At 28.7% G+C, this 17,522-nt stretch overlaps 1 protein-coding gene and 1 long non-coding RNA gene across 3 annotated transcripts in view; one reads left to right on the forward strand and one right to left on the reverse strand.

Moving 5' to 3' along the window:
* The window catches only part of LOC123260873 (1-phosphatidylinositol 3-phosphate 5-kinase-like), an 83,321-nt gene that overhangs the window by 27,205 nt on the left and 38,594 nt on the right, over window positions 1–17,522 (forward strand). The gene's annotated exons all lie outside the window — the stretch shown is intronic.
* Window positions 13,815–17,303, reverse strand: LOC123260926. The gene is made up of 3 exons (XR_006508568.1): window positions 16,812–17,303; window positions 16,549–16,730; window positions 13,815–14,830 (listed from the first exon to the last, which is right to left on the reverse strand). It is a non-coding gene; the product is annotated as an uncharacterized LOC123260926 (long non-coding RNA).

The following is a 17,522-nucleotide window of genomic DNA, read 5'->3' on the forward strand; positions in this document are numbered from 1 at the left end:
AGCCGCCTTATCTTTTTACTCTTCAAATAAGATTTTGCAATTGCATTTAAAATTTTTTCCACCGTTCTTGTTCCTGTTTCTATATTCTTTATCTTTTCATTTTGCAATATCTTTCTGTCCTATCTCTTCTTATTGCCTTTCCAGTTAATTTACCCTCATCGAACTCTATCCTTTACATTTATACAAGCGATAAAATTGCTTAAAACCGGTGCTAGAGTAGTTTAATTGTGCTGGTGCAGTCTTTCATCCATTTATGGGTCTCAAAGACATTTATTTATTATCAATATATACACATTTGTATACAGATGTCATCGCCATTACGGTTGATTTTAAAAACACTTTGAACCGGTGACTGTCCGACAATAATCACAATAATCTATCTCATTAACAAGAGCTATGAGTCATATTTATTAAAACATTATCGTAATTTAGCAATAATGTGGAAAATTAAAATATCTCTCGTTTAATATGAGTCAATAGAAGCCGAGTTGAAGGAAAATCTACCCGCTGCTATGCTTTATACCATCGATCAGTGTGATAATAAAACAAACTTGTTAAACTGACATTGTATTTACTAAGCTTCCGGGCGTGCTCTCAGCCGCACGGTGTTTTTCTTTGTAAAACGTGAATAACGTTGATTGAAACAATAAGCATAGTGTTTTTGATCTTGAGTAATGTGTATAACAAATATCGAAAATTATCAATAACTTTTAGCATTTTGTAAACAACCATTCAAATCTAATTTTAAAACCGGGTGCTTTCAAAATATTTAAATTAAGCTTTCTTTGATGATAACTATTTCATAACCATAAAATTTGCTTGAAAACACAATCAAATTTTCTAAAAACTTAATTTTTCTTCAACACTACAACATTTCAAACTTAAAAGAAAAATTCTAAACTGAAAGTTAAATAACACTTTGCACAAGAATTTCATGTTGTTCAATTAAGGTAGTACTACCGGTTTTAGAATTGAAGTTCAGAATTTAATAAAATTTGGCATATTGGTACTTTATAATATCATAATTAAGCAGTAAAATTTTTGGAAGCCTGGCAAGTCCTGAAAAAAAAATATTATTATCTACATAGTTTTGCTTTTACCATTGATCCTTATGGAGAATCACAAACTTTATTTTATTTCAAAAAACTGGACGTTCAGATTCTTATAAAAATCAAGACAACGAGAGAAAATAATATCTAGAACATATTTAATAACAATCAGTATGGTTTCCAAGAATATGAGAATATTTATTAATAAAAAACATTCAAAATTTATCTCTGTCTCTCTTTCTCCAACGTGATTTAGTAAAGGGTAATCTACTACGTTAATTAAATAAGGTTAGGTTTTGGGATTTGACTCTTGTGGTAACGGTAGTACTACCTTAAAAACTTGTACACAGTAAAAAATTTTGTCTAACATTAACACAAATAGTATGTAAAAATAACGCAATAGTGTGTTAATAAAAATGTCTATCGATATAATATGCATAAAAAATTTGATACATTAAAATGTTAAAGTAATACGAAAAAAAAAAAAAATGGTAGATTTACACAAAATTTTTTACTGTATATTCGATTGAAGCCTTTGATTTTATCGACAGAAGATCGTACAAATAGTTAGTGAATGGAGATAAAAAAATCTTGATTCAAGAGTTTTCTCTCGAAGAAAAGAAATTTTCGAAGTGAGGAACATTTTTCTTAAAATAATTTTTTTAGTTAAAGATTTTTTATTTTCGGAAGCTATTTTAGAATTTCTTAACGATTTGAATTAACCATTCGAATTTTTTGCAAATTAGAACCCACAATGGTACAAAATACTTGATATCGTATATTCCTGTAAATAAAATCGTGACCCCATCCTACTTTGATAGATCGGTGTTGGTTATTGCGTCGGGGGTATGTTTTATGGGCCATAACAAGTCAAGAGGGAAGTAAGCGAAATCAGTGAGTTTGGTGTAACGTGTAACGTGTAAGCTCATGACTTTAGACTCATTCTGATCTTATCGTTATCAAAATTGACAGTTTTCCGTTATGCGAAATTATTTATCTCGAGTTTTCATAATGTAAAATCCAAACTATAAAAATAAATTAACTGTACTGAATTTTAAACATTTTGTATTATGAGTTCATCAAAGATTACATCAGCAGACTATTGTTAATGTTAATAACATTGACTACAATCATGTACAAAATAAAAATGAATTTTACGACTATTTTACATAATTGAGTCTTTTCGTCAGGTAGATATTACCCTTGCTATATTTTAAAAAATATCGAGGGAATAATTCGAAAAAAATTTTTGAACAATAGAATAATAAAAAAAGTAGAATTCTAGGTGACATTAAAAGCTGTAATGTTGAGAGAATAATATAGAAAAAGAAAAAAATTGGTTGCAGAAAAGAAATAAGAGAGAAGTTAGAGAGGAAGTGAGAGAGATTGCCTACTACAGAGGATTGGTAGACGTATCGACCGCTGTAGAACGGTATTGTAGAAAGGGTCTTTCGTTTGGTTGGAAGGGATGCATAGACGGCTTTTGCGCGAAGAGATGAGAAGAGCGAATCAGCAACTGCTGGGATGGCGGCGAACATGGGAAACGAAAAGAGAACTAAACACCCTATCTTTCTTTCTTTCTCTCTGTACACCTATACATATATACTCCATAAAAGTATTTTCGTACAGCTGAGGGTGGAGAATGAGATAGCGATGGGCGAGATGTCACGCTTCCCTTTTAACCTTTTTTTTTTCTCTCTAGTACATGCCTATTCTATAAAAAATCTCTAAATCTTGGAGTATTGAGTGTACGGTCAGGTAATTTATAAAACAAACATAATAATAAACCACTTGAACAACTTATTTTCTTTATTAGTCGGTGATGCATGATCTAGTACTTATTGTACTCATGTATTACTCCTTGTACGGATAGTACAGAGGAAACAATAGGTATTCATGTATAAAAGTTGACTAACTCTTTCTGGTCGGACTTTGGTGTGTATGTAGTGTGCTCGACTTTTATTGAGTCTTGACACACGCAAAAGTCCCTCGTTGCATTTTATGCGTTCATCCCAGTTTACTGCACATCAGCGAATTCTCCTTCGATGAGTTTAGTAGTTAAATAAAGATATCCCAGTTAGTGCCTCTTTACGATTGTCTCGTCGTTAAATATCTTTGTTCGAATATCTTTCTATTTTTATAGAAAGAACAAAAATTTATCGTTTAAGTGTTTTCAAAAATTACTCCGATTTATACGGATCGACTTGGAGTTTTATTAAGATTCTAGACGTCAGAATGTTATTTGTAAGGTCGAGATTTCAATAGGTTTTAGTGACTTTATTTGTACTTTTAGATAACATAACAAGAATTTATGTTTACATAGTTTACGAAGTTTTCCAACTTTTTTTCTTATAAATTATTTCGCTTAGATAAAAATGTTTAGTAGGTTATAAGTTTATATTCAAAATGTATGTAAATTTTCAAGTAAAAACTATTAAAAAAACCTCATTAACACAAAAAAAATTCCAACAACTAGCCATTGTGTAAAATAAAAATGCCCAACAATATTAAATCCTTCACCCACACTTTTCTCTCTATACAAAGACAAAACATTTACACTAAGTGTCTAGTCAGTTACTTTATTAATGCAATTAAGCTTAAGATTCACTTTGAAAATTATTTAAAATCAAAATATTAAGATAAGAATAATATTTATTATTATAAATACACAGCATGTTAAACTTGTTATTTTACATTTAATTGTTTCATTTAATTATTAATGATCGAGACTTGCCGTATTTGCCAATTCAATGATGATTATTATTCAAATAAAAATCACACCGTTTTATTATTTGTTAATTTTTTCAAGTTTATTTAAGTTGTATCATGTCACCGTTAATCGTTATTTACCGATTTTAATGCCATCTATTACTTGTCTTATCCTCAAAGCAATGTTGTGTGTGTCTGCAAGAAATGAAGAAGTAATTTTCTACATTACGGATTACTATCGGAGAGTGAAACAAGTTACATTCGAGAAAAGTCGCTTAACTGGTTACTTGGGTTTGATTTTTTAGTAACAGGTGCTAGCAGAAATGCCGTCTGAATCTTCAGTGATTCTTAAAGTGATAAATGCCATCCGCGAGAATTCATCTCGGCTTATTTATGTCCCATTCATTCCTCACGGTCTGCACTATGTACAAACACCAGATAATTATTGATAATAGACTGTATATCTATTCTTGTTCCGGGTTATAATTACATTCTGCGGACACTAATCTATATTCATTTATATCCAGCTTGTTGTATAATTTTGATTGTAATTAAACTATTCAATCAAACTGGATTAATCGTAATCCATAGTTCATATCATATTTTATTATGAAACCTTGTTATTAGTTAAATATGGATCCTCAAAGCTGTAAAAATAAAATTCTATCAGCCGGGTTTAGAATTCGGTCTTCTAAAATGAAACAGCACGACGTATCTTTACGATTTTTTTATAGTTTGGTCATTTCTGAAGTCACATATATTCTTTGGTTCCCGCTATTTACATGCATTTAGAGTATCAAATTATCATATTCATAATTGATAAACGGTTTACAGTAGCATACTTATTATTTTGTAACAACTTTTAATTTCATACAGTAATAAAAATTAAAAAATTGATATAAAAAAGTTTTAAAAATTTTTAACATAAACTTTTCTGATGCATTAATATCAACAATTTTTTGTGCAACTATTTCCTCACAAGTATAAAAATGACTTTGGTTAATTAACTGAAAAAAAAATCGAATCAACTCAAGCGAAGGTAATGCCTAGATTAAACCCAGTTTTTAAATGAGGTGTTACTGATCTGATAAAATATTAAAAATCCTTTCAATGATGGATTTTACAGCTGAGTGATTTCAAGAATAAAAGTGACAATAGCACTGTAAAAAGACGCGATATAATATTATTATATCATCGAGAACAAGGATTTTAAAATATAAATGTAGATATTATATTATATCGCAACAAAGGAATTGCCATGAGAGACATTCTATTTCATGGTCGATGACATTGAGAATTAATGATAACGGTGTTTGTGTTTAGCGACAGTTATTACATTTTTTTATCACTTATATTATTATTTTATGTTTACAATTGGAGATTAGGTATATCATTGCTCAACAAATATTTAGTCAATTTTTTATCTTCATTACACTCCAAAATTTCCCAACAATATATGGATTCAATGACTCATTTTCTGCATCAATTCTCATCATTGGTTTCATTTATCATTAAAACCTTTTATTTTGTTTCCGGTTCAATTTGTTCTTATACTTTATTATTGATCGTCCGAAATATACATTGGATAAATTAAAAATTAGATTCGTCGGCAATATCTTCTTTAGCATTTACACTAACCGGCTTCATCTATATAGACGTACAACATACACTTTCTTTTCAATGAAATTATATTTATCATGTATTTAGATTAATATGTTTTATTCTAGAAAATAACTAGTCTCTTGTACTTTACGAGAGGATCAACATAAAACAACACAGTAATTATTGTAACACTTAATCTTTTACTTAGATACTATATTTGATACTAAAAAAGACACAAAAACGATTTTATGTCTCCACAAATTTCTATCCTTGGATATAACTATAATCTCCGCTCAGTAATGCAAGTTTATTCTCTACACTTTGTACCACGAATATCATTGTAACATAGAAATACATTGTACCAAAATTTTACATTAACTTTCTCTATTTTTAGTGTGTTCTAAGTATGAATAAAATTAATGCAAAAGCAAACTATATATATGAGGTCCTATATATATGAGGCCCTCAAGTTTGATTTGTTTTCAATAATTAAATAATATTTATCCACATATTTTAATAAGTTTACGATCTAACTAAAAGGGTGACCGGTTTTATTTTCTCAAGCCATAATTTTTCATATTAAAATATGTCCACTTTTACTATTTTTTTGTATCCCTATAATTTATCAACGTTCCGGCCCCTTCGATTCCTTACATTCTCACTTGTAATTTTTCCGTGTCCCTTCAATTTTTCCTATATATTCCTCTTCTATTACTGACTATTATTTATCTTCAAATTCATGGATATACGGTGATCTCAATATTAATAACTTTCAAATAAATTATTTTTCTTGGAGCAAATTTGTAAATAGAACATTATCGTATAACTCGTGAAAAATTTTCTGATATGGCCTGATATGTCCTTATATGCCAATATCAGGTCTGATATGCCAATGTACACTACTCAAAAAAATTAAAGGATCAAAAAAAAAATCTAAATTAAAAAAAAATTTTGTTCTTAATTGTGTTATTGCTTCTACATCGATGAATAGTTGAGATAAACAGAAAAAATGGTGAAGATAAATTTTGTTCACACCAAAACAAATTTCGACTGCGAAAACTCTATTGAAGAAATTTTTTTATAACTTTGATTTTTTTTTCAAATAAAAATATTTGGTGAGAACTGAATTATCTAAAATCGGGGTAATACTAATAACTTCCCAATTTTTTAAAATTATTAATTTTCGTAGTGGAAAGTTAAAAATTTCATTAAAAAAATTAATTTGAATGTCAATAAAAATACTAATAACTTTTATTATTTTTATGTTACAGGTGAGTTAACGTTCAATACATACCATAAAAGCAACGATGAAGAATGTAAGCACTGAAAAAGTATTAACATATTATTAGTAACTGTAATTAGTAATGTAATTTTGATATTTTGCTAATAGGAACGTTGTTGGTGTAAATTTAGAAACATATTCTGTTAAAATTTCTGATATTATTGTAAACTATAACGATCACTACTCACTTGATATATTTAATGTAAATAAGCGTTAATATAATTAATTACTATAATAAATCTGACTCATATATTCAATCATAAGAGTCAAGTTTCGAGTATCCGAAATATCAGACGAAATTCGAAGTAGAGAGGAGAGTATTACTTACTGTATGCTATATAGTATCAGTAGAGGTACTGGGTGACGTGCTGTAATCTTCACACCGGAAGATCGCACCCCACGCAGAAGGGCGTGGTCTCTCATTCTCTACCGGTGCACAACTTTGACTTCTAGTCGAGAAACCTCGTATCGCAAGGTTCGCGCATTACTACCAGTTTTATCTAAAATCCAGATCTCTATGGAAATTTTCAAGGATTAAATTTATATATTTATCATTATAATATCATAAGATATTAATATAAAAAAGTTTTCAGGGCTAGAATAAGCCATAAGCAGGACCTGCCTACACAGTAAAAAATATTGTGTAAAATCAACACAATTTTTGTGTCAAATTCGGTCGACATTCGCAACAACTACACAATATCTTTTACTGTGTGCTGCATTAAAAAATTCGCGTTAAAATTATGAGAATTATCAAAATAAACCATTTAAATTCATTTCTTTCTTTCTTTCTTGACGAAATAATATCACAATCTGTCTTCATTACAAAAGATATACAAAAAAAAATAGTTCAAAAAGCATATTGAGCGTATAATGATGCTAAAACAACATGAATGAATCTAGTCGAGATTCAATAAATCTAAAATAATATAAATTTAGTCTAAATTATATTTGATGCTGGATTAGTCGATGAAATCTTTAAATATATGCAAAAATGAATATTCCTTCAATGAATATTATAAGAAGGTGTAAATAAATACAGATTGACAGTTTTTTAATGTTCAATTAATCATGTTTAAATAAAAAATTAGTCATTCAAGTGAAATACTACAACTCTGAGCATACACTGATAGAAGGATTGGTTTATAGTTGAAAATATTTGTTAATATTTAACAAATCATTTATTAGAGACCACTTTTTAATCCTTAACAAATATTTCTTAGTATTTAAAAAGATTTATTAATATTTAATAAATAAATATCAGATTTATTAAATACAAACAAATCATTTTAGATACTAAGAAATATTTGTCTAATACTAAAAAGTGGTCTCTAATACATGATTTGTTAACTATTAACAAATATTTTTTAATACAAATAAATTCTTCTATCAGTGTATTGATGGCTGTCTTAAGAGATCGACAATATGATAATAATACTAAGTAAAGTTCTTATATAATCCTGCATTCATCAACATTTGCAGACCATTCAAAAGTTCAAAAATAATTTCACGAGTTTAATAAAATGTAATTTAAATTAAATTAGGCTTATTTGAGCTTTATTTGGGATCTTTTAGCATCATTATAGGCTCAATATGTCTTTTTAACTCGGTTAAGTTAGATTAAGGTTTACTTAAGTTACTAATATTAAACACATGTTTTTGTGTATAAGAAAATTATCTCAATAGAAGTTTTTTTTTTCAGTATATAAAGCTAACAAATTTAACATTACATGCCGTGTAAACAATATTTATTTAAAGATATAATCACAAGTAATCCGGGTATCTGATCAAAATCCATTTATATTTATATACTTATATTTACATATAATTATATAGCGCGCGTTTTGGGGTTATAGCTAAATCAGATAAAAAACTTAAATGTGCGTAGGACCCTATAATATATAAACCGATGTAGTTTACATCGCGTAAATAGTTTAACATAAATGACTCAATGACAGAGCGCCGTAATAGAGAGGAACTTGTAAATATTTGCAAAGTTTATCGCACTTTCTTAAATAATTATTTTTGTTTGGTCGCGTGTTGCAAGCGTGTTTTCAATGAGGGTGGTACATGTCGGTACGGAAAAGCACCAGCACCAGCCGAGCTACTCAACTCTACGCTACGCATGGGGTATACCACAGACAAAAATAAATGAAGACCCCGTAGATAACAGGAAACCATACGACCCACGTGGTTCAGTCTTCTCGCGCAATCTGCCTAGAGAGAATCTCTTTCATTTATTGTATTATATTCAATATTTTTGTTCACATTTTTATCATTTCATGCTTTAAAAGTAAAGCTATGAAACCAAAGTAAGTCCAGTGATATATCTTATTTTTAAAAATTAAACATTTAATTTTCATCAAAAGGTTAGCGTTCAATGTCAAGAGCGTGCATAAAGATTTATATTCATATGAAAGTGAAAAAATGATAAAATTTATTGCATGCAACATTTAATTTAAGAATTCAACATTATTTTTAGTCCGGCTTTCGTCTATAATTCTTGTATTAAATAAAAATAACTCTAGTTAATCTATCAGTGAGTTGTAAGTGGTAATTGCAAGATATCAGTGTAATTAAGAAATTATTAAGATATCACGTTCTGTCTTACATATGTGACACGTACTACATGTGAAATCTCTGTTTCTATATCATACAGTTGTTACTATTTTGCTTTGATTTTCATTTTTTTTGTTAGTAATTTTCTTTGATTATTTTTTTTATTTTGCGGTTTCAATGACTTGTACTAACAAATTTATTGAAGGCTATTAAAAATATTTTTTTTAACAGGGATGTTTTTCTAAGGTACGGGCATACTTGCTTATTTTTAGAGATACTTAAATAATTATACAATATTTATTATATAAATTTTGGTCACAATCATAAAAACTTTAATATATTTTATAATTACAATTATTTTCGTTAAACCTTGAGGTATTCAAAAATAAATCTTATTTTACCGTAGGTACTTTTTTTGTTTATCGATTTAAAATTTTTATAGCTTTAAAGTAGATTTATGAGAAAAAATTTATGACTCCTGTTTTATTTTTAGTAAAAATTAAAAAATAGGTCAATTTAATTTATTGCGTTTTACTTAAAAAATTTCTTTAATTTTTATAATAATTTAAGAATCAATTAAATTTTCTACAATTTCATAATTTAGATAAAAATCATATCATTATTATAATTTTATTTAATCAATTAAAAAGCTATTTAAACTCAAAAACAATAAAACATGTAAAGCTTTTTTTTTTTTAAATGAATGAAAAATTTCTATTACTTTTCAAATGAAGGACGTTTTTTCATGAATATTTATAAATTACTTCAAACAGAAATCTATAAAACTTCCAATTTGTAAACTTGTATACAGATTTGATGAATCGATAAATCAATCATGAAAATCTAATCTACAATCATACTGCGAATATAGTCTTGCACACCTGTTCAACTAAATATAGGTCACGTTTGGATAATGGTTAGGGGATATTACTCATATCGTATTATTTTTCTTATACTGTACATGTAGAAACTCTTTACTACATTAATTTTATTGGTTTCTTCCTTTTGAGCCGACTTAAAAAGGAATGAAATAAGAATTTTAATATTACTTTTCACACATACAATAAATGCGTGATTGTGATTATCGTAGAAAATCTATTAAAATTTTTTTCTACTCTCAACTATATACCGAAAGGTTATTTATTTTCTAAAGATCTTGCAAAGATTCGTTTCATAAAAGTTAACTTATTCTTATAAGATTTATCAACGGCAAAATGCGCTAGAGAGAAGTTGGTAACATTGAATAACCAACTCAAACTTGCAGAATTGACTTGTCAACGGAAATTTGTTAAAAGCCGCAGGGACAATAGGTTCATACCCACTGTAGTAAATGTAGCTAATGTGCGATGACCTAGTTGCATGAGACATATTTGATAACGCGCTAACTGTATTGTCATCATTATTAAACAATAGTGTTACAATGTTATATATTTTTATTGGTTTTCTTCTTTGATTAAACTTTTCTGGTAAGTTTGTGATGAAACTTTTAGAAAAGTATTCAATCGAATTATTTTTTGTTTTATGAAGAATGTTAAAAATAAATCCATGAAAATTGATCTGAAACTTATAAATTATTTAATAGACGTTATTTAATAAATTCATACTTATGAAACAGTTAATTAGAGTACTTAAAGGAGTGATTATGACCTGAGGTTCTAAGACAAAAGACAGATCTCTCAAATTAGCCAGCAAGATCTCTTGAAGCAAAAACAGGTACACTTTAAGTTTCACGTTACAGAATTCAGTTAATTCATAGTCATTTGCAGTACATTCATTGTTATTTCTATGTTTTAATTACATTGTCTACTTGTTTTGTAGTAGCATGAAAAAAATATTATTTACTTAAATTTTAATGATTACATAAGAACTTAATTAAATATTATTTCTCTTGAATGACTAATTTTCTACTTAAAAATCATTAATTGACAATTAAAAAACTGTCAATTCGTATTTTCATTCAATTTATAGAGAGAATTATATTATAATTTCATTCAATTAACAGAGGCTACTTGTTTCGATGACCTGCACACTGACTGAAAAATTGCCTCAATTTTGTTTTCTCGAGAAAAAATCTTGTACCAAAAAAATTAATTGAAAAATTTTTTTTCTTAATCAAGTACACGGAAAGAACAATAACCCACTGTACATCCTCGTATAGTAGACGGAAAAAACGAGATTTAACTGGTTTCCATGTTGGACGGAACCTAATTCCATCTATAGTGAAAAAAATTTACAAATGGTTACTACTTCTATGTAGACTGTAGTAGGTACAGTTTCCGTTTATTTCAGTTCAATCCGAGATGGGGCTCAGAGCCATCTGAGATTTATTTGTCTCAGATGGTTATCAGTACCGCGCGCATGCTCGTAAGTCCCATCTTACATAGAAGTGGCGTCCATTTGGAATTTAATTAGAATCTATCTGCAGATAGTACCTATAGCATGACCATCATAGTTATTTATAAAATTCTTAATATACTATAGATAACAGTATGTTACGATTGGTTACGTTAGAGACATGTCCTTTGATCACTTTAGTAAGACTATATAATATACAATCACGGACGTTCTTTAATCTCTGAAGTTATTCATCAACTATGCACACTGTCCAATGAGTTAAGGATTATCTTATTTCCAGAGAAAGAGATCCTATAAATTACATGTTTGAGTTAGATTTAAACATATCGTAGATACTTAACAACAAAAAATCATTAGCAAAGTTTTTAATCTAATAAATAATGTTTATATTGGGTATTATTATTTATCGGAAGATATATTGATGTCCTTCATGCCACCTGTCGTGAAACTGGCATACTTGCTTTCGTGGCCGTCAGGTGTTTCAGTATCGAGGTATCGAACAAGAACAAGAATGAGGACACCAACAGCTTGACGATACTCCCGATTACTACAAATATCACGTAATCCTGGTTATACAACTTGGAAGCATCTGTGATATGCTTGTAGACTTTGAATGTGCTTTCTCTAAATTTCACTAATATAACATAACATAACACAATATAATAGCTCGCGACAATGTGTTATTTTTAATTTGTTGGCTGTAAAAACGACAATGAGTAAAAAACAATAATATTTATTGAATATCACAAAAATAGCACATTGGTTTTAATAAAAAGAAAAAACTTTGCGCTATTTGTACATGAAACAGTTTCAGCTTTTGTTGAAATGAATAAAACGAAGGAACATCATTTTTTTCATTTTTTGCAGAATAAAGTGATCATAATATGGGTTTTTTTGTCTATGATCTGAAGCTGAAGATAAAAACAAGTATTTTAGCGTAATGTACGTCTCCTATGTGCTCATACGCACGTATAGTTACATACAATATGTATACACTAATGTAAGCTATATTCGCTACACAGAGAGCAGGAAATGGCCTCTGCCTCTGGCTTTACGTCCAGTACAGCTGTGTGTTGTTGTTGCTGCTGCATCAGCTGTCGGCCTTGGTAGAGTGCAATTACCTCGAGCTGGTCAACAGAGAAGAGGCTGAAGAATTTAGAGGAACAGGATTTAACACAACAACTGGAACTTTAACTAGACGCTAACAATATGCTTCAAATCCTTGCCAATCATTTAAATAAACTAGTCTTAGTCATCAAATTTTTACAGCTATGAGCTATAAATGTAATATGGATGCGAATTGTGATAAATTCGGGTTTGTAGATTGATCGGTTGAATGAGGAGAAAAATAAACACACAAGAACCATCAAATTATTCATAACAACTTGATATTTAATGAGTCTATAAGTGAATAAGTAAACTTTTATGTCTATAGTAACTTTTTTCCTTGTTGTCATGCTGACACATATTTGGATTGCGTTGGAAGTTGAAATATTGAAAAAGGTCATGTTTCAGTAAGAGATAAAGGCGTAAGTTCAAAAATTTTCAAAATTTTAGAAGAGGTGGATACAGTACGGATGATAAGATCCACTTTATATCTAATTTTTGTTTTTTTATGATCGAAATTTAGTGAAAATGAAGTTTAGTGAAAGGAAGTAAAAGTCATCATTTTTGATTTTTTTTTTACAAAAATTTGTACATTTATCGTAATAGTATTATATTTATCTATAAATTAAAAAAAAAAGCGCATTATCCGGTCTACTACTTAATTTTTTTCTCAAGACAGTCAGCAAAAATTGAATTTTGAAACTATAGTCGAAATATATGATTTATGTAAATATGTATTTGAATTTTTAATCATAACGTTTTCAAAAACAATGTAATTAAATTTTCGTTTTTAAATCCTCAAGGTCTATACTTGTTTTTAAAATATGCCAAAAAAAAAAAAACGAAAAATTCACAAAAGTTTATACCAAAATTTTTTGTACTTGTTGAATACAAATCATACAATACAAGAGTCGAAACGTAATAAAAGAAAAATTATATGATCTTTCATTTTTGATCCAATTACCATTGGTCGAGTTTCTTGTATTATCAAAAATGGTTCACTTTTTTCTGTATTTATCATTTAATTAATAATAACATTTAATTGTTCAATGAAACACTATTGTCATAATTTCTTTGGTAAATATCTTCATACATGCTACGTTTATTCTACATAACTTATCAATTTGTGGTAATAAAAAAATTTCATCAAGTAAAAAAGAACGTTTAAAAAATTTAATTTCTGAAATTATCTGGGAAGATACTCTGGTAAATAATTAAATTAAGTATTCGCCCGGTATAAGGTTACTATATTATACATTATTAAACAATTTCATGTTCTTTATTTTCGCTTACTCATTTTATTCATCATAAGCTAAAAAGTTATTTACTTTCTTATTTTTTTTTTTCGACGGTAGCCATCTAGATATATTCTTCAGCTACCTTGCTTTACAAGTTTTGGTAATTTTTCTATTTCCCTTCAACTCTTTCTACCACAATCTCTTATGAATTCTCTCAACCTCATCTGTTACATTATTCATATTGAGTGTTGGACGAGGTGCAGTTTGTCAGGGTCTTTTATTCAGCTTCTTTTTTTAATCTTGATTTACTCTTTAATAATAAGTGTCTATAAAGTAAGTTGATTAAAAAGTCCTCGGTTCTGAATCGTGTTAAATCATTCTGGATAGCATAATGTTTATTAAAAAGTTTTCCGCTTACGTTGTATACTAAGATAGATAATCATTTTGAAAACAATCTTCGGATGAAATTTATTCTTTTTCTACCGTATGGTATGCTATACAATATAAACAAAATGGATATCTCAAGTACAATTGCCAAGTATAAAGTTAACGTCTTCAGATAGTATTGATGAAGAAAATAAATTACAGTCTTTAGAACCTGTTATTGGCTGTTATCAAAGATACATCCATCATGTCCATGCATGTGGAAGATTGCATTGCGAAAATGGTGTTCTTATCATTATCAAGGCTTGTGTATTTTAACGCATGTAAGGAGTACCCGTGTACCGGCATCCTGGAGTCCTATAGTGGGGCCCGAATAGCTGTGCGTGTCTTGTGCGGGACCAGAATGTGTCCTTGGCCGAGGTACGTTGACCTTCTTGAGTATATACGGCAACCAGCGCGCAGGTCCGGATTTTATTCTAACAGGGCTTAAATTTCCTCTGATTTTATTCTGATTGGTTAGGTAGTTTGTTAATCTTTTGCTTCGGCTGAAAAAAAAAATATGATGTTACATCAAAGCTTTGTTTGTACTTTACTTTATATTTTGTTTCTTTTTTTTTTTATCAAAAGATAATTTTAATCATCAGCAATTCAATTTGAACAAATTGTTAAAAAATTTTTTAGTAGATTAGTTTCTATAATTTACACTCAGTACAGAATCTTCACGCTTGAATTATTATAATTTCTTTAAAAAATAACAATAAAAGTATGCTTTATAAACTTTGTAACCATAAAAAACTGCTCAAAAAAATTAAGGGAACAAAAAACAAATTTAAGTTTTCAGTCATTTTTAACGGGCTGTATTTCAGTGAAAAATGGTCATATCGAGAACTTGAAAAAAGTGTTTTAAACGATCGGCTAGTTTTTGGAAATTTAGACAAAAACATGAGAAAAAAATTTTTTTTTTCTGGAAACAGATTATGACCGCGAAAACATTGTTGATGAAATTTTTTCATAATTCTATTTTCTAGCAAAAAAAAATTGTTTTCTAAATTTTCTTGTCTATCTTCACTATTCATCGATGTAAAAACAACAAAACAAACAAGAAAAAAATTTTTCAGTGAATTCAAAAATCACTGAAAAGTATAGATTTGTTTTTTTTTCTTCTAATTCTTGTATGAGTAGTGTATTTTTTTCAAAATTAGTTACTAAGCTTTTTCTTTGTTAGTTTTGTATTTTTGTTGTGATTAATATTGAATGTTTGAACTGATTGTAGTGGAATTATTACAATATGAATTTTAAAAGGCTTATATCACTAGGTATGAAATTCTCTCTTCGTAATAAATAGAGTTTTTTTTCCTGCAAAATTTTATTCTTATACTCGAATTTTGAAATATCATGTTTCATGCATGTGTATCTTCTCTTCAATCATTAAAAGTTGAAAAAACGAACAAAAGGAAAAAAAGTGTTTCCATAATGAAGATGAAGTTGGAAAACGGTAGACTGAGCACTAAACAAGCACCGAAGTCAAGTAGATTAAATAACGCGATTGCATGCAACCATGATCCAACTCTGAGGCATCAACTATCTCTTTGGTAGCTATGGATATTTTAGTTGTATCTGTTAATTCCGATGATGTAAGCTTGTGGGAGAAATTGTAATGTTTATTTTATTTCCATGCAATAAATCATCCTTTAAAACGCTGATCTGAATTTAAAAAATTTAAAATTTTGACTTGCAAAAACTAATTTGATTAAAAAAAAAAGAAATCTTGAACCAAGAAGATCATTTTACAAATTTCATCATCTCTTCAATCAAGTTCATTTTTTTTATCCGTGTAATAAATCAAAAGTCTGATATAATTTCAAAAAAATATTGAGCATTGGCTGGCGGACAAAAAATTAACAATTTTTTAGATTTAATTTTTTGGAAATTAGTTTTTTCTCTAAAAAAAACTAGACGATGGATTGTTTTCAAATCTTAAATTTCAAAGTTCAAAAAATGTTTTTCAGGAAATTTGCTCGAAACTCTTTAAAGATTTAATAATTTAAATTATCGGGTTATTTAAAACATAAAAAAGGAAATAAGCTTAACGCCACTTAGCCCTAATACATCTAGAATTATATATAGTCCACCAAGTGGGTCTGTAAGCCAGCTATGGTTTTCATCATTCACGAGCCAATTCTCGTAACTGCAGTGGCTGTCATAGCCTATACTCAGGGTTTTTCCTGGAGATCTATTATTACGTACATTATGGTTAACTCACCGGGCTTGCAGTTTGCAGACTATTCCCTTTCCCTTACCCCCGTTCTATGTAATCATAAGGAAGATATCTTCTTAATACTTTGTAGTTTGTATTTTATTTCTCTATTGCTTTCTCAGCAGAATATACACTCAAGTTTGTTGATCTAAACATTAACATTTATTAGCATACAGCAGTAAACTCTTCTGCAAAATACACAATGAAATTCTTATTCCACCATATATACTTATATTCAATAGTTATAACTATAACTGTTATGTACTTACCCGAGAGTTGGAAGCTACAAAAAACGTGCAGCTCAAAAACTTGATGATTAATGATGGATGATAATTTAATAATATTTAAAAATAATGCAACGCTGACTGGCGAGTGAAATCTAATATACACGAATGCACTTTCTCGTATTTATATTAGTATCCTATCATGCACATTTGTAAACTTAGCTATGTCGTCTTTCAACTTAACTCTGTTGCACCTTATTTATAAACATACCGTTTAAGTTGCATAAACGAGTACATGGAGCATACACCGTATGAACTCTATACTATCGATAGAACAGAATGGTTATGCAATTGCGGATAGAGAGTTTGTGCAATATATAGGCCAGGGACAAGTTTATCATATACTTATATGTACGTATGATAGTTGACTTCTGCATATTGTCTGAGCTCCTGTTAATGTTATTTTTATTTTTATTTCTATACACTATTTCCGGTTTTATTATCGTGACAAACAGTAAATAACCGTATCATGTAATAATTAATACAATGTTATGCTAAGTCTGAACTGAAAAGTCGTCAACTGTAAACTGGTACTCCCAGTATAAGTTTATTCACGATAATTTTTAATCTATTGATATTTAAAAATTTTCCATTAGTCATTTCAATCAGGTTTTTTTTTTTAATTTACTTTAAAAGCAACTCAACTTTTCTTGAAAATGTTGATAACAAAACGTTCATTTTCAGAATCTTTCAATA

The sequence above is a fragment of the Cotesia glomerata genome, linkage group LG3, assembly GCF_020080835.1.
Source record: "Cotesia glomerata isolate CgM1 linkage group LG3, MPM_Cglom_v2.3, whole genome shotgun sequence".
Taxonomy (NCBI): domain Eukaryota; kingdom Metazoa; phylum Arthropoda; class Insecta; order Hymenoptera; family Braconidae; genus Cotesia; species Cotesia glomerata.